The sequence below is a fragment of the Saccopteryx leptura genome, chromosome 4, assembly GCF_036850995.1.
Source record: "Saccopteryx leptura isolate mSacLep1 chromosome 4, mSacLep1_pri_phased_curated, whole genome shotgun sequence".
Lineage (NCBI taxonomy): Eukaryota > Metazoa > Chordata > Mammalia > Chiroptera > Emballonuridae > Saccopteryx > Saccopteryx leptura.
This window is the reverse complement of record NC_089506.1, coordinates 122,383,056-122,401,041: the sequence shown is the minus strand read 5'-3', so window position 1 is coordinate 122,401,041 and position 17,986 is coordinate 122,383,056.

Below are 17,986 nucleotides of genomic sequence, written 5' to 3'. Positions count from 1 at the left end.
TTGGGCTGGTGGTGCTCTGTCCCCACAGAGATTGTATTCTTGCCCCCATAGTTATAATGCATATAATCAGTATACACTACATGGGAGGAGATGAAGACTGAGGAGTCCAGTTCACCTCCCTGGATGGCAGGCAGTGCAGAATAGTTTACAGATTATATGACTTATGTGCCAGGTTTTGAAGTTTGTACAGTTTTGGGGCAGGCAGAGGAAGGGAAAGTATTTCCAGAGGAGGGAATAACATGAGGGAGAGGCTGAGCCCCTCTCCCAAGCCCGGTGCAGACTCTGGGCAAAGAAATCATTAAAAGCAGAGGGGTGCCCTCCCCATCCTGGAGGGAACAAAGCCCTGCTGTGCTTGGCCTTTGGTGCAGATGTGTCCCTTTAGGTGGTGAGCCCCACTGGCCATGGAAGGTGGTACAGGTCAGCAATGGATGGACCATGAAGAAATGAGCTTCTTCCGAGCAGGTTATAAAAAACTTATGTCGGCCCTGGCCGGTTGGCTCAGCGGTAGAGCGTCGGCCTGGCGTGCGGGGGACCCGGGTTCGATTCCCAGCCAGGGCATATAGGAGAAGCGCCCATTTGCTTCTCCACCCCCCCCCCTCCTTCCTCTCTGTCTCTCTCTTCCCCTCCCGCAGCCAGGGCTCCATTGGAGCAAGGATGGCCCGGGCGCTGGGGATGGCTCCTTGGCCTCTGCCCCAGGCACTGGAGTGGCTCTGGTCGCAGCAGAGCGACGCCCCAGAGGGGCAGAGCATCGCCCCCTGGTGGGCAGAGCATCGCCCCTGGTGGGCGTGCCGGGTGGATCCCGGTCGGGCGCATGCGGGAGTCTGTCTGACTGTCTTTCCCCGTTTCCAGCTTCAGAGAAATACAAAAAAACAAACAAAAAAAAACTTATGTCATGATTATTTCTGGTAGAGGTACCCCTTTCAAACTTGAACTGAAGTTTTCCATTCCTTCCAGCCAAGTGCCCATGGTAATTTTTCATGCTAACAACACTTTGAGGTAAATATATATTGCAGATGAGTAAACCGATGCTCAGAGAGGTTTAATAACTAGCCCAAAACCACACAGGTCTGTTCACAACTCTGTTTCGAGAGTGGTACTGTTTGTTCACCCCCTGGGGCAGAACCCTCAGCACACCCATCCCTCCGGGGCTGCCCAGGCGTCCATCCGTGCACAGACACCAGTGTACTTTGGCAATCTACCACACTCCTTAAAACTGTGCACTGCAGAACTCGTACTTGTTCTCCGCTTTTGCTGATGGGTTCACCTCTGCATGCGATTTGCCGAGCCGGTGTTAATGATGTGTCCTCTCCACTTATTCAGCTCATCTGTTTTGTTGGGGTTGTTTTACTTCTCCAAAGGTCTCTCCATCATCAGCAAATTTGTGCTCTGCTCACCTGTGCTTATCATGGGGCCCTGCAGATCCAATTTCCAAGCCCAAGAGGCTGCATCTGTTTCCATCTTAAATAAAAGGGGCGGGGAGGGAGAGGTGGCTGGCTGGTTGTTTGCAATTCTTGTCTTATCCCCTCCTCTCTTTTCTGTGCTTTCCTCCAACCCAGGGAACATGGCACCCCTGTCTCATCCAGGCTCACTGGAGATGAAACAGTGGCTGGAGTTGAAAACCTGTAGGTTTTTTTTGGAAAAGGTAGATACTAGGTCTTCTGGTTGGCTGCTCCCCGAAGGTGAGCTGTTGGGGGTGAGGACCTTGGAAATCTCTACCACAGGAATTCTCTGGGCTGAAGTTTTATTCCTAGGTCTCCTGTTATTATCTTTTTGTTGTTGTTTTGTTTTTAAGTGAGAGGAGGGGAGATAGTGAGAGCAGCCTTGTCTGGAGCCAATGCTCGAGTATTTAGCTATTTTTAGCACCTGAGGCTGATGCACTCAGACCTATTGAGTTATCCTCAGAGCCCAGGGCCATACTCAAACCAATTGAGCCACTGGCTGCAGGAAGAGAAGAAGGAGAGAAAGGGGGAAGAAAGCAGGGAGAGAAGTAGATGGTTGCTTTTGCTGTGTACCCTGACTGGGAATTGAGCCCAGGATGTCCATACACCAGGTAAACGCTTTATCCACTGGCCAGGGCCTCCCATTATTATCTTAACTTGTGATCTTGAATATGTATCTGAGCCTTTGTTGGCTCATCTATAAAATGGGAGGATTAGACTAGATCAGGGGTTGGCAAACTTCTTCTGTAAAAAGCCAGATAATAACTATGTCAGGCTTTGGTGGCCAGAGAGCCTTTATAGCAACGTCTCCCTTGTAGTAGGCTATACGTGAGCAGGTATGTCTGTGTGCCAATAAAACTTTACAAAAACAAACAACTGGATAGCTGGTTGTGGTTGATTATTTATAGTGGAGTCCTTTTATCATATCGAATCTTGCTTGAAGCTCCACTACATAAAACAGAAATTCAGCTTCTCTGATGGCAGTAAGAGGAAGGGATTGGCACCCTCCCTCACTGTGACCCCTCCAGAATGCCCATCTCCCACCCCACCTGACACCACCCTCAGCTCCTGGAACAGAGTTTGAGAACCATGGGACTGAGATGCTCACTCAAGCCATTTCCACAGTCAGTGGTTCCTTCATTCATGCATTCATCCATTTCAACTGTGTGCCAGATACTGCGCTAGAAGCCCCCTTGGTGACCAGGTGGGCATTATCACTGGGTGGGACGGATTGGTGGGCAGAATCGATGCCATTACGACTCTGAGGTTTGCCCATGGAGGCCTGCCTCCAGACCAAGCAGGCCCCTGACCTTTGCAGGATTTACTGACCACCTTCTAGTTCTAGAAGCATTTGAGATGAAGATTGCAGGGTGGAGCCCAGACTTCTTGCCCACATGTTTATTGAATAGTTTAAAAGGGAAATTGGGGCTTGCTGAGGATACACTTCCTGCATCTGAAGGTCTGAGTCACAGGAGAATATTACCATGAGGTCCCCATTGAAACATCTTTGGACATATCACACTATGTAAATGTAGACCTAAGAGGCGTTTTGCTAATACAACAGTGGGTCATCAAGGAGAATTGGGGATGCCAGGGGATAGAGTCATAGGCACCCCAGGGTATGAGAGAAAGAACCAGAATATGTGGGGTGTATGACCTCCCTCCCCAGGCTCTGGCCAGTCTGAATGGCTGCTGTGGCCTCCACTTTGGTCCCTGCACCCTACCTGGGGTCACCAGTCCTAAAGGCTCCCCGAGCCCCACCCTGGCTAAATACACTGAGCATCCCCTCCTCACTGACTCTGTGCTCTCAAGAGCCATACCTCTCCTCAGAGCCAGCAACCTTCAGGTGACCATGGAATGATGTCATTATTACTTTCTCTGACATTCTGGACCATGCCCTCTTCCTGTCGGGCTTTTACCTTGAGTCCTGAGTTTCCTGACCTTAAAATGCTCAGGAAGAGTCCCTCCTCTCTGTTAATTGAGGTGTTATGACAATGTCATTCCACTAGGTGCCATTTTGATGTCTTGGGGTGTCTGGCTGAGGGAGAGGAGCAGTTTGGGGACCACATAAGATAATAAACCATTACATTACACCTGGGACCATCTTGCTCACTCCCCTCTTTTTTCTGGTATGGAAGTGAAACTTGCATAACATAAAACTAACTGTGTCAGAGCATATAATTCAGCAGCACTTAGTGCATTCACCATGTTGTATGACCATCATCTCTATCTAGTTCCAAAAATTTTCATCACCCCAAAGGGAAACACTATTTCCAAGAGCAGTTGGTCCCTCCCCCCCTCCCCAGGCCTGCAAACGAACACTAACTGCTTTCTGTCTTTATGGATCTGCTTAGTCTAGACACTTCATGTGAATGGAATTATACGCTATGTGACCTTTTGGGTCTGGCTTCTGTCACTATGCATCATCTGATCACTTTGTCTTACAGATGGAATGGACAAGCCCTGTGAGGTGAAGTGTCCTGTCCAAGCTCGCGCAGCTTGTTATCAGGAAGGAACAGATCTTCCTGCAAACAAGTAAAATGGAGCCAGGATTGTCAGCCACAAGGTCAAAATGGAGTAGAGTAGGTAATATGTCATTGAAAACAGACAAAGCCTGTGCATTGACTATACAGCAAACGTCTCACTCAAGGACCTTTTGGGGAGTCTGCTGCATGCACATCTAACCACCACCTGGGGGAGAATCTCTTCTTTCTGGGAGCTTCGAGTTTTGGTTGGCTTTGGTATAAGAAAGGTGTAAGTCCAAACGCCCTTCCTCACATTTCCGCGGAAGGATTCTAGACAAGGTCCTTCTTGGCTCCAAAGCATCCTCTCTCATCCTGCTCCAGCACGGTGGCTGCACCAGCAGAGCCTGCTTTAGGGGTGCTTGCGAAGAGTTAAATGTGGCAATGCTTGGAAAGCATGCTAAGTGTGGGCCATGAGACCATTACATTGTTATTCTAGAACAGTGCTCGGCAAACTCATTAGTCAGCAGAGGCAAATATCAACAGAACAACGATTGAAATTTCTTTTGAGAGCCAAGTTTTTTAAACTTAAACTATATAGGTAGGTACATTCCTTATCAAGGTAGCACCCACACATGGTATTTTGTGGGAGAGCCACTCTCAAGGGGCCAAAGAGCCGCATGTGGCTTGCAAGCCGTGGTTTGCCAACCACTGTTCTAGAAGAAAGGAGCTGCCTCCTTCAGATGTCTCCCTCCCATTGCTGAGTGCAGCTAGTGAGCCATGCATGCACCTCTTCTGAGGTCAGATCCCAAAGGTGCATCTTTGGAGAAAGCAGTGGTAGGTCTTCCTGTGGTGGAGGTTGGCCGGAGGGTGTGGTGGGAGAAGGTGGGGTCATGTGGGGGATGGTGGGGACAGAAGCAGCCTTTGGCATTTGTCACCATGTCCAAGAAGGAGTAGAGAAAGGCCAAGCTGCACTCATTTGTGTACCTGGCCCCTGATTCATGGGGGTGAGCCCTGCAAACCTCCCCAATTGCCTGCTTCCTATCACTCCTGGCAAAAACAGCTGGAACACCCACCTTCCTGTGGGGAGATGTTTCTCTGGCATTCAAGGACCCAATATACCTGACAATTACTGGTTAAAAATGTATCTGCCTGCTCCATGCCTATGTGCCAGTGTAAATCATACAGGGGCCCTAAAACCCCCATGGCCAGCTCACACCGCCTCCCCGGGAGCTCCCAGCATGGCCAGCTGCTTTATCTCAGCCAGCCTGAGGAGCGGAGCCTACTGTTCTGTTTGGACAAATGAGAACAGCCTAATTTTATTTATTTTTAATCAACCACCTTGGTGTGTTCCCTCTAGTCAAAGGCAGAGCTGGCACGTGGTATGGGACCATTATTTATACTTAGCATTTATAGATCAGGGAGGTCTAGAATTTCAGGCTCTTGTTTGTAGAGACACTCTATAACTCAGAGCCGTCACCGAGGTTGTCACAGAGCACCAGGCAGGGCAGGCGCCCCTCTGCAGTCAGGACTAGTGGCCTCTTGCCTCCAACATGTGGGCTGGTGCGGCCTCCAGCTTGAAGGAGGTGCCAGGAACCCCATGCTTGTCAGCTGGCCCACCTGCCCGACAGCCTGGTCTCTTTGGCTCAGCCCCTCCTGGATGGCCAGCTCCTGTGCCTGAGGACAGACACACACAGGTGGCCTTCTCTGACAGCCTGGCACTGCTCCTGGAGGCCCTGGCCATCCCTTGCTGGGGTTGGCCGCTGGGGTCGAGGGCCTGCAGTGGCCCAGCACCCTTCCAGTGGGACCAGGAACTTCACCTGCTCCTTTTGCCCACCCCTGCTTGCTACACTTCGGTCAGCTTCCTTAGGGACTCTGGAAAGCACTGTGCTTGGCTAACATTTTTCTTTTTCTTTTCTGTTTTTCAGGGGGAGTCAGGCTGATGGTTTCTGGGCCAGAAGCATGAAGCTGACGGTTTTAAGGCCTGGCCAACAGAGATGGCTTGTGATTTCAACACAGTGGCCAACTGCAGAGCCAGAAGGTCCTGCACTGTGTGCCCCATCCACTTGCCTGTCCCTGAGGAGATGCTGGAGCATGAGGGATGGGGAGGGAGGAGGCAGGAGAACACGAATTCACTCCCATGAAATGGAGGGAAAAGTGGCTCATTTGACCCCAAATGGAGCCAGACCTGTCCTTCCCATCCCTCTGCTGGGTAAAGCGAGGCTGGAGCACCCAGCAGATGGCAAGATCCAATATTCATTAGCGCTTCCCAAAAGTTACAGAGACAACTCATTGGAGGAGGGGGGCCACCTCCACCTCCCCCCACCCCAATAAGTTATTTACATAATAACTTGACCCCCCAGGTTACCTTTCATTAACAAACACGTGTGAAAACACAGGAGCAGCTGGTGACATCTCATAAATATATGTTGTCAGCCCTGGGTAGCCTTAGGGCTACTGTGCATACCCACAGGTGGCATGGGGGGGCGCTGGGGTTCAGACCTACCCTGCCTCTGAGAGTCCAGCTCTGCTTTCAGTTCATTGGCTTACCTGGCTCCAGTTCTGCCCACCCCCTTCTAGCTGAGCGCTTGGGGAGCCTTGGATGGGCATTTCAGGCCAATCCATTGGGTGCTTGCTGTACGACAGCCCTCCCTCCCGCTGTGATGGGGAGGCAGCCTGGACACACATGTCCAGTTCTGAAACCCATGTGCTGAGCTCTCGGAGAACCATGTGGCAGCCGGTGCCTCTGGTCCCATCCCATTTTCTAAGTTTTGGGGGTGCTGATTTCTTTTCTCTGGGGTCCTAGCCCAGTGGTGCAGGGAGAGGTTCTGGGGACTTCTGCTAGTTCTGAAAAACTGAGGTTCCTGAGTGGTGTGGGGGTGGAGTACAGACTGTCTGACTGTCCATCTGCCTGGACATGGTGCTGTTTCAGGAAGCAGGCAGGGACCACAGATGATGGTCCTGAGACCGCAATTTGATGGGTCAAAAACCTGGGGGGGTGGAGCTAAACTGGGGAACACTGCACCACCTTCTCCCATTCCAACCTTATAGCTCTTCCTCTTGTGCAGTGAGATTTCGCCCATAGGCCCTGGCAGCCTGCTACAGGCTCAGGGCTAAAATGTGGCTCTCTGGGGCTGGAAGGGGCTTCCCAAGGTTGGTCAGATGCAAGCAAGGGCTGGTCCTAAGCCTTGAACACACAGATCCCTGACTTGCCAGCACCCACTAATATCCTGACTGTTATTTGAAGACAGATGACCACACTTGGGGTGGCCACACTGACCACACTCATAAATTGACATCCAAGGCCAGATGAACAATTCCTTCATTTGCAATGTGAAGGAAGATAATCGGGCCGACAGAATTGCTCATGCCAGCAGATCTAGGCTCTTTCCCTGTAGGCCAACTCCATGGATACCATTGCTGAAGCACTACCACCAGCCATGTGTATTAATTACCTATGCTGTGTAACAAATCACCCCAAAATGTAGTAGCTTGAAATAATAAACTTGCATTTATCTCACACAGTTTCTGAGGATCAGGAATTGGAGAGTACCTTAAGAGGGTGGTTCTGGCTCAGGGTCTCTCATGAGGTGTGGTCACACTCTCAGCCAAGGCTACAGTCCTTCAGAGGTTTACCTGGGGCACAAGAAGCTGCTTCTGAGATAGCTGATTCACATGGCTGTTGGCTGGAAGCCTCAGTTCTTCACCGTGTGGACCTCTCCTTAAGGCTGCTCTAGTGTCTACACACATGGTGGCTGGCTTCCCCCAGAGCACATGATCCAAGAGGAAGATAAAGAGGAAGCCAAAGGCCTTTAATGGCCTGGTTTTGCAAGGAACACATTGTTACTGCTGCCATACTTTGTTCATTGGAAACGAGTCACTAAATTCAGGACACATTCAAGAAGGAAATTGAACTCTACCTCTGGAAGGGAGAATTATCAAGGAATCTGTGGACATGTATGGAAACCACATGCTGGCATAATGTCAGGCACTTAATGTGTGTTATCTCATTTAATACTCATGACAACAATGATTACTCCCATTTGACAGATGAGGAAACCAAAGCTGAGAGAGATTGCATAATATGCCCACGTTCACACAGTTGGTTAACTGCAGAGCCAGGACCTGGAATCATATAGTTTAGATCAAGGCTATCCATAGAACTTTCTAGTAATAGAACATGTCTGTGCTGCCAATATGGAAGCCACTAACTACATGTGACTACTGAACACTTGAAGTGCTGCCAGGGTCAGTGTCCTGTAGCCAAAGACCACCAGGAAGCCTGTAGTGAAACAGGCTAGGTTTATGACTTTTTTAGGTACTAGGAAGAATCTTTAGTAGGGTATGGTCTTTGGTTGAGTAATGGTCTTTGGTTAGGTTTAGGGTTTGGGGGGAGCTCTAAGACATTGTCTCATCCTCATCATGGCCTGTAGAAACATTCTTTCCATTTCACAGATGTGCAAACCAGTCTCAGAATGGCTCAGTGATTTGCCTTGAGCCTCAGGGCAGATGAGCAGGACTCAGCCCTGCATCTGACCTGAAAGCTCGGTCTTCCACATGCATGGTCTGCACTCAGGATGGAAGAAGACAAAGGATCTTGAGCTTCAGTTGCTATAGCCAATCCACTCAGGGACTACTCTTTGGGCAATGGAGGTTCCTTCCAGAGGCAGATTTAATGGCGGGCGCACCTGGTGTGCAACCTGGGCCCTGACTTCTGAAGAACTCTGCAAAACCCCAACTTTAGGGAGATGATGAGGAGAATACGGGGGAAGGGGGCTGCATTCAGGGCAACACTAGAATCTATGTAAACACAATAAATTAAAATCAATAAAAAAAAGAGAGGCAGGTAAAACAGAAAACAAACAAACAAACTTCACAGCAACTCAGGAGCTGCTCTTATTATCACCCAATTTACAAAAAGGAAGCCAAGGCATGGAGAAGTTCCTAGCTCAAGGTCATAGAATTCCAAACCCAAGACTGAGTAATAATTGAACCCTTGAAGTCATCCACCATACCACCTTCCTTTTCAGTATACCTCTTTCTGGATAGAACTAAAAGCTTTTTTTCAGTTTGTGATAAACATAGTGAAATCACCAGGTTCACATATAGTAGTACCAAATACTTTCCGGCACGATCTCACAAAATTGGGTGAGGGAGTGGCTGGTGAGTTTTTGTGGATAATTACAATGGAGCACAAATAAGTGCACTTACTCCTGAATGTGTATATGTGGTGAGGGGCATCGGTCTATGTGATGCTATTTAAGGAAGGGATCTAGGTGTTAGTGGAAAGAGCTCCCAGAGGACACGGAACAGAGCAGCACTGCGCCATGGAGGCGAGGTTTTTAGTTTCACCTTTGTACTTACTGGCTTGCCTTGGTCTAACCCTTTCCTCTGCATTTGGCTTCCTCATCCTATAGTGGGAGTTATCAAGTGATGTAGGAACTTAACAGGCCCTAGGCACTGCTTCTTTTAGAAAATCCATCCTATATATCATTTCAAACATATTACAGTGATCCACACCCCCGTTAAATGAATCTGTATTCTATAAACATTTTGAAAGAATTTTTTATTATTTTTTGGCTACAATTACACTTACATATGTAAAATATGTTTAGTTTGATTGGCTATGATTCCTTAGTAATCACACCTATATAAGATTCCTTATAAAATGAAAAAAAAAAATCTAATCCACAAAGTATTTTCAAATGTAATGGAATTTTGTTACTAGTTTAACAATAAGTGATGCTAATATAATGTTAATTTATAAAAGCATTAAATTAAATTTTTATTAACTTCGGAAAAAAACCCCCAACTTTACACTTTTTTCTAATAACACCAAGTTTAGTTTCATATGTGCAATTTTAACATTAATAGTACATAATGCCTGACCAGGCAATGGCGCAGTGGATAGAGCGTCGGACTGGGATGCAGAAGGACCCAGGTTCAAGACCCCAAGGTCACCAGCTTGAGCGCGAGCTCATCTGGTTTGAGCAAAAGCTCACCAGCTTGGACCCAAGGTCGCTGGCTTGAGCAAGGGGTTACTTGGTTTGCTGAAGGCCCGCGGTCAAGGCACATATGAGAAAGCAATCAATAAACAACTAAGGTGTCGCAAGCACAACGAAAAACTAATAATTGATGCTTCTCATCTCTCCGTTTCTGTCTGTCTGTCCCTGTCTATCCCTCTCTGTGACTCTCTCTCTCTGTCTCTGTAAAAAAAAAAAAAAAAGTACATAATATTTTTATTTATTTAAAAATATGGCTAACATGTATTTTTATTCTCCCTATCTCTCCTTTTTAGGGGGCCCAATATTTTCTCCTGGCTCAGGGCCTCAAGCTACCTTAAGCTGCCTCTGGTTCCTTACCAATACCACTTGAGGGGGAGGCCAGGTAAGCCCAGCCCCTGACGCTGTCATAGCCTGCCCTGAGTGAGGAAGCATATGCAGCCGGGGGCTGCCTGCACAGCCTGTGGGCTCTGTGGGCTGGTTTCGGGCTCTGGAAGCAGCGCTCCCAAACCTGACTCCTAATGATGTTTCCGCACCATGGCAGAAATTTACGGCGCCTGCCACCGCCTATACCCACAGGACAGCTCCCCACAACATCAAGGGGATGCGTTATTTGACATTAATCCCCCTGAAGCCTTTTTAGCTATTCACTTGGTATTTCCAAACCAATTATGGGCTCAGAGTTCACAAAGAAGGTTGATGCTTGGGTTTTCCGGCAGCGACCCCTCAGCTCCAATCTGAGGATGTGGTAATTTAGCAAAGAGAGAAAGCATATAATTTTTTAGCCTGGGGGAGGCTGGAGGCAATCGCAAATATCCCTTGAACAGAGTCAGATTCTCTGGTTTAAAGAGGCAACATGTTCCTTGCCATAATTGGACTTTAGAGCCCCTTTAATTTGGAAGGGGACAGGCAGAGGAGGTAGGAGATGTTATCACTCGGTCGGCTGACCCTCCTGGGAGCCATTCCACAGCCTCTGTTTAATTGGAAACAACCAGGAAAGGTCTCCATCCAGGCCAGCAAAGGGTTACCTGCTGTGCCCAGGAAGTGGCTGGTAATTCACTGCTCTGGAACAACCCATTAATCAGTGTGGCCAGAGAGGGTGGATGGACAGATGGCCAGACACTACGTGTTCCTTCTCAGGCTCTGGTGGCCCAGGTGGCCATCTGTCCTGGTTTGGTTGCTGGGTATACCCTGACCTCCTCAGCTGGGCTTTCCTGGGCTCCCCAGAGTGGGCAAAATGAAACTGGAGCTGAATGCCCCAATCCTGCCCCTGTGTCCCCAGGTGGGACCTTCAACCACTGGTAGAGGTGCCCCATCAGAGCCCCTACCTCATTGATCCAAAACCTTGGCCCCAGAAAGCCCCTCTTCTGGGGGAACAAGATCTGGAACAAAACCTGCTGTCAAGGGGAGAGACAAAGATCTCTGTCCTCTGTCATATACCCATGAGGGGGTCACTGCATGGAATGGAGGGGCACTGATTTAGCCTTCCTCAGCAGCCCCACTCACAGCAGCTTGGGTAAGTAGAGAAATCTACTCACTGGTCAGAAACATTTAAGTCCTAGTCCTGCTACCTAAAAAAGCAGACACACCCACTGGTTCTTTTGTGTCCCAGCACATGTCCTGTAGTCCCTGCTTGGTTGCCTGGCCCTGAGGTCGTGGAGCAGAGACATATAGGAGTGGTGTGTTGGTGGACACTAACCTGTGGGCTCTCCAGAAAAATAAAGCCCTGATGGTGGTGTTTGCCCATTTCCATGGTATAAATGCTCCCCCCACAGCCAATTTCAAACTGCCAATGTGATGTCACTCAACATGAGATTGGAAAGAGATGAGCAGAAGTGGCTCTTGGAAGCTCTTGGGAGCCAATGCACAGAGGAGTGTCCAATCCCGAAACCCTGCTTCAGAAGACCCCCATTTTCTCCAGGCCCCCTTGCTAATGTACAAGAGGACTTCTTTCTACCTCCCAGTACCTCCGGGGGAAAGCAGTGCTGGGTGTGTCTGTCAGGGAGGCCTGAGCAGGGCTGGGGCAAAGGTGAGCCGGGATGGGGACAGAGTCCATGCAGCCGGCGCTGTCCCAAAGCACACCCTACCCAGCACTGAACCCCTTTACAAAGAAAGGGCAAGATTTCTAGAAGTGTCCCTAAAATGAAAGGGGGCAGGAATTGTGATACCCAAGCATCAGTAAAGGCATAATGAGAAAGCAGATTCCAGAGCAGAGGGGGATTCAGAGTTAATCCTCTCTGAGGCAATTAGCCAGAAAGCCACTCTTACAGGGCAATCTGATTTCTTTGCTTATTCTTGAATCCCCTGGCTTTGGGGAACCTCAAAGCACAGGAGGCAAAGGAAAGTGAAAATAAATCCTATCTCTTTCACCAAAGCACAAAGGACTTGTGTCTTTTGGCAGGAGCCCACTCTTGCTTTTCCCAGCCAGCAGATGCCCAACCGAGGCGAGGGCAGAGGGGCTCAGGTCGGCAGGGAGGTAGGGGCCCAGCCTCATGTTCCCGACATCGCAGCAGGAACAATGGCCCTTGATAAATACCCTTACCATGCTGAACAATCTGACCTGGAAAATGCCATCATGTATTTTTAATCCTTTCCTTGCTGAATAATGAAAGAGGAAAATCATAAGGCTTGACTGGCATTTCCAAGGAGGCTCTGAAGGAGGCCCAGCCGGGAGAAAATGAGCTCCGAGATCATTATGGTTAAGCTCTGGCTCCTGACGCCAACCCCTCCCATGAAGTCTCCTTCTGCCTGGGGCCTGCAGGGCCACCTTGCCTGACATAGCCTAGCACAGCCCCTACTGCAAGGCGCTCCCCCAAAGGGTGCGTTTCTCTCTGAGAGACAAAAAGCTCCAGGGTACTAATGAGAACCAGCTGGGAGAAGAGGAGAGGATGAAGAGAACTGGATGAAGGGCTAGGGGTGGACACCAGGCCTCAGTCGATTTCTCTGGTGTAAATATTCCCACCGCAACCGGTTTCAAACTCCCAACATCACGTGGCCTAACGTGGAGTTGCAAAGAGACACGTGGAGTCAGCTTGCAAGAGGTCTAATCTTGGGCAGGGATGCTAGGAGGACCATCAGGTTCTCTAGGTGAGAGGGTGAGGGCAGAGAACGAGGGGAAGGGGCTTTGTGGGGTGGGGCAGAGAGGGTGCTAAGTATAGGCACAGGGACTTTGGATGGTGCATAGTGACTATGAGACTCTGGGCAAGTAAGTTCACCTGTAGGGGCTGCTGCTTCCTGTCTTAACAGTGGAGCTGGGAGGCATGCCCACTTATTTCACAGACCTCTTGGGGGGTTAGGAGGAGGCCACTTTGCAAAACTGCAGTATTACCCTCCAAAAGTATGACAACAGCAACAGCTGACGAGGGAAGAATACTCATCTCCCCTAGCCACACTGACATAAAGAGAAGGATTTGTAACATACCCACTCTTAAGTAGAAAATGTAAAGAGCGCTTCAGGCAAAGCAGACAGGTGAGGACTGAAGTGGACGTGAGCGCCAGACCTCCATGACTGCAGATGAGAGCAGCCGTTTCTGGGTGGCAGTCAGACAGCCATTAACGGTCTTACCTTCCCACAACCCAGCCTCGTTGGTATTGTCCTGACTGAACGTCTCCTGTGGCCGCATCTGTCCGTTCACGGATGTGGAGTGCTGGCTCTGGACACGCCGTCGTGCCGGCCCTTGAAGACTTTGTCGTGTGTCTGGGGAAATAGTCACAGCAATGTCTAAAGTGCCATACAGATTATGGCACCATGATAAGGGCATGAGCTGAGAGCTCTGGGAGGGGTGGGACCCCAAGGTGGGACACGTAGGAACCCCTCAATAAAAGCTGGCTGATGAGGACACAGCCAAAGAGACCCTCCTATAGAAAGGACCTCAGAGTTGATTCAGGGCTCTTGGCCTTGAGTTGGGTCCATGACCTCCGAGGGCTTGTTGGATGAACAGGGGGAGATCTGAGGCTCTCTCAGGTCACACATGCAATGCTGTATGTGTGGCCTCTTTCTGGAGTACAGTGTCTGTCTGGTTCTCACGGGGGTCCGTGATCTAAATAAGATGGCATGGAAAGTTGAATGGGAGTTCACCAAAGAGAGGGGTTGGCTAAGGACACACTGCAGAGGGCAAGCATGGCCCATATCTCGGGGGGCAGTGTGGATGGACTACAGAGGCCAGTGCTGAGAGGCTAGTGAGGAGCAAGGCCAGGGCAGATTCAAGGGTTTTTGGAGCCAGGCCCTTGAGGAATGAAGACGGCTTAGATTATGGTAGCCAGGGAGAAAGCGTTGTTGGAGATGAGGAGCAGGAAGATAGGAAACCGAGTGACCAAGGTGGAACGACAGCCTCACTTACTGTCCCGTGCAAAGCGGAGTGGCCAGTCCCAATGGCATTGCGCTGGTTTTCTCCAGCCTACCCTTGTTCTGGGCTCAGGCCCAAGTCACCCCTGTGAGAGAGCTCTGGGTCTGGTTTGGAGACTCAAAGTCCCAGAGTGACTTGAGAATGCTCAGCTTGGTCCCCCCTAGGGGCAGTTTCACTTCCTGGGAGCCTGAGTATCCACCTCACCCAGCATGCTCCTGCTGGCTTCTGGCCTGGCCACAAGCAAGTCCCCAGGACTGGGCCCACAGCATCGGAAGGCGTTTCCAGGTCCCGACCCATTCTGTGGCTCTGTGACTCCTAACTTCCTTGTCTGTCTTTAAATCATCCGCACCACTACCAGCACCAGCAGCTCTCCTGGTGGTCATCTGCAGCCTAGAAATGACCCTCACTGGTACTGTCCACGAAAGAGCCAAGGCTGGCCCCGGGAAGGGAATCCTTCTAGGCAGAAGTGAGTGTAGTGCTTGGGAACCTAGTTCTTGGTGGATTTTGTGTTAGTCTCAGGAAGGTAGAGGAAGAAGGGCAGACATTTCTAGGAGAATAGAATGTAAATATGGATGCTCTTAACTAGCCCCGGTGGAAACTTAGATACACCAGACTGAAGAATTTTCCACTAACTACAAGTTCATTGTCATCTCTCTGAAATGCAGGGTCTGCTTTTATGCCTTCTGTAAAGGATAAAGTTCATGCAACCTTTTCTGATGTCTTGGAATTGATGCCCCGGCAATGAATCAGCACCCCCTGGGGGGAACTCTGCCCCTACCCAGAACAGTCTCAGGCCGGGGTGTTTGGTTTCTCAAGTATTGTTCATGGGTTTATTTGTTTTGTTTTGTTTCCTCCTCCCTCCTTAGGCTTCTGTCCTCTCTCCTGGCTCTCCTGCCTCCCCCATAATTAACGTGCTGTGGGTCATAAAATCAAACTGTTTGTATTCAAATTCCAAGTAAGTTGGCAAAGCAGTGGACTGTGAGTGAGACCCAAGTTTCTGGCTGATAAGGATGTGATGGATGTATCCTGATTTTGGCTCGAGGACGTTTCTCTTCCATCTTTCCTATGTCTTGTTTAGTCTGGTATGGCAGATGGGACTCATAGTGTATGAGGACAGGTAAGAGAATTAGGTTGGATCATCCTAGGGAAAAAAGCAGCACTGGGTCCGGGCAGGGAAGTGGACCAGAAGCAAAGTATAGTTTGAGGCTCTGGGCCCAAGGGAGCCAGACAGGCAAGAGACAGAGGAAGGTCTGAGGCTGGGGGCTGGGAGCCAAGAAGGGGCAGCAAGGAGTGAGAGGGTGAGAAGGGGCCCAGAGCCTCTTGGAGATGGCACTTCCCAGGCCTCCTATATCTGAAAAGTGCACAGTTCGGACTTAAAAGGATCAGAACGAAATGAAATACATTTAACACACTTGGCTAAGCCCAATTCAGTCTTGGCCAATTTGCAAGGCATTTCAGAATCAGGCTGGGCTCCATGGACACTGAATAAGGGTGCCACAGGCCCTGCTCCAACCTTGGCTGCTCAGGTGTCTAGTTATCTCAAGTTTGTGAGAATAGACACCTCCTCTTGTGAGAATAGAGCTCCAAGTCACATCAGATTTTCCAGGTGCTTTGCTGGCCACGTGGGTAAGCTCTTACCTGGAAAATGGCCATGTTTCTGTCTCTGTGATTCGAATGTCAATGTTGGGTTTCAAAGGAAATGAACACACTGCTACTCAGTTATGTTTTCCATGAAAATGAATCTGTTTGTTAAACTAGAATTAATAATAAGGAAGCTCAAAGTACCATGGATGTTATGTTTTTGAGATTTAAAAGAAAAGCACACTTATAGGTAAAATTTGGCACACTGAACCATAGATTTCCGAGCTTGAGGCCACCTTGGAAGTGATCTTGTCTGGTCTGACCACATTACAGATGAGGAAACAGGACCAAGCGACTACTTGGTCCATTCAAGGCCTTGTAGCCACTTAGAAGCCAGGACAGGTCTTAGTGTTCAGCTTTTCTTCAGCCAAAGCAGAAAAAAACATGTGTTAAAACAATCAAGTATAAGTGCTACCATCTGTGGCATCTCTGGTGTGGGCAGGGCACTCAGCTGACTTTTTCTGTGTATTACTGCCTTTAATCTGTGCAACAACCTCATGAGAGTATTTTGTTTCCATCCCCAAAACGTGGCAGGGTGGACTCCATTTCATTTGAACACTGACCATCCTGAGTTAGTGTCAGGCCCCACAGACGACGAGCTGAGTCCTTCACAAAGCTGCCCCCCACCTCTGATGCCAGCCAGGGTCCCCATGCCACCCTCACTTCTGACCAGCTACCTACCAATTCAGAGGTCCTCATGACCCTCTCAGGTTAGACAAGTCACTAACATAACTTAGGGCAATGCTATACTTTTGGTTATAGTTTTATTATAATGGGTGCACATAGGGCAAGGTCGGGAGGGTCCTGGAGGCATCACTTTCTGGCACATCCAAGTGGAAAGCTTCATTGTACTTCAAACTTACTACAAAGCAACAATAATCAAAAGAGTGTGGCACTGGCATAAAGACTGGCATAGAATTGAAAGCCTAGGATAGAATAAACCTTCCCAAATGTGGTCAAATGATTTTCCATAAGGATGTTAAGACCATTCAACAGGGAAAGGACAGTCTTTTCAACAAATGGTGCTGGGAGAACTGACTGTCTACATGCAAAAGGATGAATTTGGACCTTTACCTAACATCATATACAAAAATTAACTCAAAATGGATCAAAAATCCAAACATACACTGGAAATGATACCACTCTTGGAAGAAAACATAGGGCAAAGATTTCCCAATATTGGACTTGGCAATAATATTTCTTTTTTGGATATGACACCTATAAGGCCAGTTGCCGCGGCCACTATCACAGCTGCCCAGCCCATGCAGGTTCGCATTGGATTCGGACAGATGGTAATGAAACAACAGAGCCACGAACTGGTGGGCCATTATCTTTAATCCTAGCTTGCACCCGGTGGGCAAGTAAAAACACACACTGGGCTCCAAAACCCACTCATTCAGTGCTCACAAAGCTACTGACTTATCTGATTTTCCTAGAATCAAAGGTTTCTAGCTCACTAGCCTTATTCACCTCTGTTCCCCATCTCCTTCTCTCTGCACAAACTCTGCACTAACTGGCTTTTCCCTCAGCACTCCACCATTTTGGCTGCTTCTCCTGGCCTCCTCCACGTGGCCTTTCTCTAATCTCCTTTCTCTGCTCTCTCCTCTAATGCTAATCTCAGGAACTGAGAGCGCAAGCTCCCGGTCTGCCCCCATTTTATAGTGTAAAAATCAAAACCTTTAATCCAATATACAAATAAGGAAGTCTCTGATACAAAGTCACTTATCTGAGGCATAATGGGATTCCTCATAAGAGTGCATCACCCCACAGCAAAAAGGGTGGGAAAGGCTTAGTCCTAAAACCAAGCCTCAGGCTACAAGAATCCTGCCTGCCCACAGCCTGCCCCCAACACCCATTAATATCACCTAGGCCATGGGCTTCCATGTGGTCAGCGCCATCTTTCACAAAGTGAGCAAAATATATTTTATCTACCCAACAACACCAAAAGCACAGACAACAAAAGAAAAAGTAGAAAAGCTTATTAAAATTAAAAGCTTTTGTGACCTGACCAGGCAGTGGTGCAGTGGATAGAGTGTTGGACTAGGATGTGGAGGACCCAGCTTCAAAACCCCAAGGTTGCTGGCTTGAGTGCAGGT